Below are 4,422 nucleotides of genomic sequence, written 5' to 3' on the forward strand. Positions count from 1 at the left end.
TAGGACCAAAAACCCATTGCCATTGTTCTTGAGTTCTCAGTAGTCCTCATTGTCTGCTATATTCAGCGAGACCGGTTTTAAACCAGGCTTTTTCAGACCCTGGCCAGCTGGCCTTGGTGAGTTCCCAATAGAACATCCCCATTGTCTCAGTGTGTGGGTGCCCCCGTCGCGGTCCTGAGTTCCTTGCTTGTGCTCTCTCTCCTTGTGCTCCTGATTTGGACCTTGAGATTTCAGTCCGGTGCTCCATTGTGGGTCTCTGTCTCTGTCTCCTTTCATCGCCTGATAAAGGTTAATATTCAGGAGGGGGTTCTCCTTCATATTTAGGTTTTTTTTTTCTTCTTTTTTTTTTTACCTTTTAACTGAGACAATGGGGATGTTCTATCAGGAACTCTCCAAGGCCAGCAGGCCTGGATCTGAAAAAGCCTGGGATAAAACCGGACTCGCTGAACATAGCGGACAATGAGGACTACTGAGAACTCAAGAACAATGGCAATGGGTTTTTGATCCTACTGCACGTACTGGCTTTGTGGGAGCCTAAGCAGTTTGGATGTTCACCTTACTAGACCTGGATGGAGGTGGGTGGTCCTTGGAATTCCCACAGGGCAGGGAACCCTGATCGCTCTTTTTGCTTTTCCATATGAAGTTGAGTACTATTTCTTTGAGGTCTGTGAAGAATTTTGCTGGAATTTTGACCAGAATTACATTGTATTTGTAGATTGCATTTCGTAAGATTGCCATTTTTACTATGTTAATTCTGCCTACTCAAGAGCATGGAGGTTACCATTTTATTGTGTCCTCTTCAATTTCTTTCTTCAGAGATTTAAAGTTCTTGTCATACAGGTTTTCCACTTGTTTGTTTAGAGTTATTCAAAGATATTTTATGATATGTGTGACTATTGGGAAGGATGCTGTTTCTCTGATTTCATTCTCAGCCTATTTATCATCTGTGTAAAGGAGGGCTTTTTTTTTTTTTTTGAGTTAATCTTGTATCTTGCTACATTACTGAAAGTGTTTATCAGTTGTAGAAGTTTCTCGGTAGAATTTTTGGAGCCGCTTATGTAAACTTCACATCATCAGCAGATAGTGAGAATTTGACTTCTTTTCTGAGTTGTATCCCCTTGTTCTCCTTTTGTTGTCTTATTGCTCTAGCTAGAACCTCAAGAAATATATTAAATAGATATGGAGAGTAGACAACCTTGTCTTGTTCTTGATTTCAGTGGGTTCGCTGTGAGTTTCTCTCCATTTAGTTTGATGTTGGCTGTTGGTTTCCTGTATACTGCCTTTATTAGAGGACTCTCAACAGAGAAATCTAAAATGGCTGAGAGAAACGTAAAGAAATGCTCAACATTCTTTGCCATCAGAGAAATGTGAATCTAAACAACTCTAAAATTTCATCTTACACATGTAAGAATGGCCATGATCAAAAGCACTGAAGAATGTATAAGAAAAATGTGATACATTTATACAATGGAGTACTACACAGTAGGAAAAAGTAAAGACATCTTGAAATTTGCAGGCAAAGGGATGGATCTAGAAAACATCATATTGAGTGAAGTAAGCCAGACCAGAAAGACAAATATCATAAGTACTCACTCATAAGTGGCTTTTAGACATAAAGCAAAAAAAAAAAAAAACAGCCTACAATTCACAATCCCAGAGAACCTAGACAACAATGAGGACTTAAGAAAGAGATACACGCATCTAATATATATGAGAAGTAGAAAAAACAAGATCTCCGGAGTAAATTTGGAGCACGGAGACCATGGGAGAGGATACAAAGAGAGAGGAACAGAGAATAATTTATAGTTCAATATAATCAATAATAAATACAAAATTTACACTAAAATACCACCTACACACATCTCTTTGCAGATTAAAATAGGTTGAAAAGCCAATTTTTTTTTTTACTAAGGTACATTTTTAAAGTGTAGAAATTGGAGTGAAGTATGCCTACTTAAGCCAAAGGGGTGTATACAAAATTGCTTCCTGTAATTTTTGTACTTTTCTAGAACTGTTTAATATGACGAATTCCTATATTTAATAACATTAGTTACCTAATTGCGTTTTAGCTTCATGTTAGAATCTATAACACAGAACAGACCAATATAATAAATCACTTGTGTAAATTTCAACTATTTGATTATCTTAAGAGCTTCACGAGGGTAAAAACATACACATCAGTGTATTTCAATGCAGCACACTGATGCCTTCCTTCATCCTCTCTCTCTGGAGAGAACATACAAGAAAAAGTTTCTAGCTTTGTAAAGTGCAGTCTATGTTACTATGTGCATCGAACTTTCTGTGTAATAGCAAAGCTTCTAGAACTGTCTGATTGTAACTTAGCAAAAGCTTGCCATTTGTTCTCCTTTGCCCCTCCTTTTCCCGAATAAAACAAACAAACAAACAAACAAACAAACAAACAAACAAAAAACCATTCTGGGCAGGTAACAGGAAAAGCCTTGTGTGTGCAACATCCTGGGGTCGCCTAGCGCTTATCTGTTACCACAAGCTAAGTGCTTGTTTTATTTGGGAACTAGTTCTTGTAGATCTTGCACTCACAGAGATCCACCTGCCTCTACCTCCCAAGTGGTGGAATTAAAGGCCTGTGCTGGCTCTTTGAGCAGTATGTTTTTAGCATATATGTTAGGAATCTAGTGATCTTTGCACTGTTTGTGTGTCTGGGACCACACCTAGTCCTCCTCCAGGATCTTTTCATGAGCTTCTGTGTTTCTACCGCAGATCTTTATTACCAGCTTGTTTGCTTTTTGTTTTTATGCTTGTCTGTTTGTTTTTCAGGCAAACTATAGCTCCCAGCTTATGAAAAGTGTCACACGTACTTTAGATGTAATGTTTTATACTTATTCATCTTTCTTTGTTTTTCAAAGAGATTTATGTATGCTTTAATGTGCTCATGAAATTGAGGTGAATATCACCAGGAATGTTTTTGACACATTGTACTGTATTTAAAAATGCTTGGAATAAATTACTTATGATCAGAGTCCTAAAGTTTGAACCAACAGTGTCTCTTTAATCCTGTTGGACAGAACTGCCTTCCTGCCTGTCATAGATTCTTATTCTGTTAGCCATGGTAATCACAATGAATCCCGCAATACACAGGATCAATCCAACAAAAGTTCTCGCATAGTTTGCAGAGGTACTCTGAAAACATAGGCATAAGAAATGAAAGATAGTTTATTTTTAAAAAGATATGAGGCTCTAAGGGGAATATGTTGAGTATAATATCAGTGCATTTGGGGAAATGCAGAGGTATGAATATATTTTATTGTATATATTATGAAATGCTCAAGAAATACACATCAAATAAAACAAAACATTCACTTTTGCACAAAACTTTGACTTCTAAATATCTGACTTTTGAATGTTACTTCATTTTGTTATATTCTGTAAACTAGTATTCTTTATCTTGTTCTTGATGCAAAGTTTTTATTATTATTTCATAATTGCTTCCTTTTCTTATAGCTGATGATTACAAGGAGGTTTTTTTACTCTTATCTTTAAATTTGCTCATGTACATAATGTTATGCTTTCTGATTTTCTTATTTTTTCTATTTTAAATAGATCAGTCATTAGGTATACTAGTGTGGGTTGCATTAGTCTGTTTCTTAGATTTATATTTTTCACTATTTTTGTAAGATTCAGTATCATTTCCTTAAACCATTTTTCTTCTCTTTATATGAGGACTTCAATTTCTGATATATTTAGCTACTGGGAGTTTCTCCAAAACTCACTAGCTATCATATTTTGGATGGTTTGCTTTAGTGTGTTTCTTTCAACTTACACAGAAATTACTTTAGAAAAATATTTTTCGTCCTTTCTTTTCCATTTTTAGTCATCTTTCCCCTGCAGTTTCTCATCCATTTTAATCACATAAAACACTTTTATTTTATATTCTTCTTGACATATATAGAATTGAATTTGAGATCTTAAAATATATGTTACTTTCTCTCCATCTGTTGCTCATGGAGTCTTCTAATCGATTTCCTATGGCTGAATTTCTCTTCCAGATCTAACTTAATAAGCCCTATTTAAGACATATTTTTCATCTGTGACAAACATGGGAAAGAAACAATTTAGAAGCGGCAGGGTTTGTTTCGATTCAAGATTTTAAGATTTTTCTGTGAATGCTCACTTAATTCCTTGTCCCCTGCTCTCTGGAGGCAGTATACCTTGAAAGGTCACACGGGGCTCAGCAAGCGTTCTTAACTCATTGTATTGAGGAGTCAGAGAGATGGAGAGGAAAAGTCGGCAATGAAGATATCCCTGGTGTATGAACTGGCTTTTGGAGCATATTCTTTGTGGTGGGATGCCTTGCTCAGTCTTGATACATGGGGGAGGGGCCTGGTCCTGCCTCAACTGAAATTAACAGACTTAATTGTAGACTCCCCCACGGGAGGGCTTACC

Source organism: Alexandromys fortis, unplaced genomic scaffold, assembly GCF_014885135.2.
Source record: "Alexandromys fortis isolate MF-2015 unplaced genomic scaffold, M_Fortis_MF-2015_v1.1 scaffold_43, whole genome shotgun sequence".
Lineage (NCBI taxonomy): Eukaryota > Metazoa > Chordata > Mammalia > Rodentia > Cricetidae > Alexandromys > Alexandromys fortis.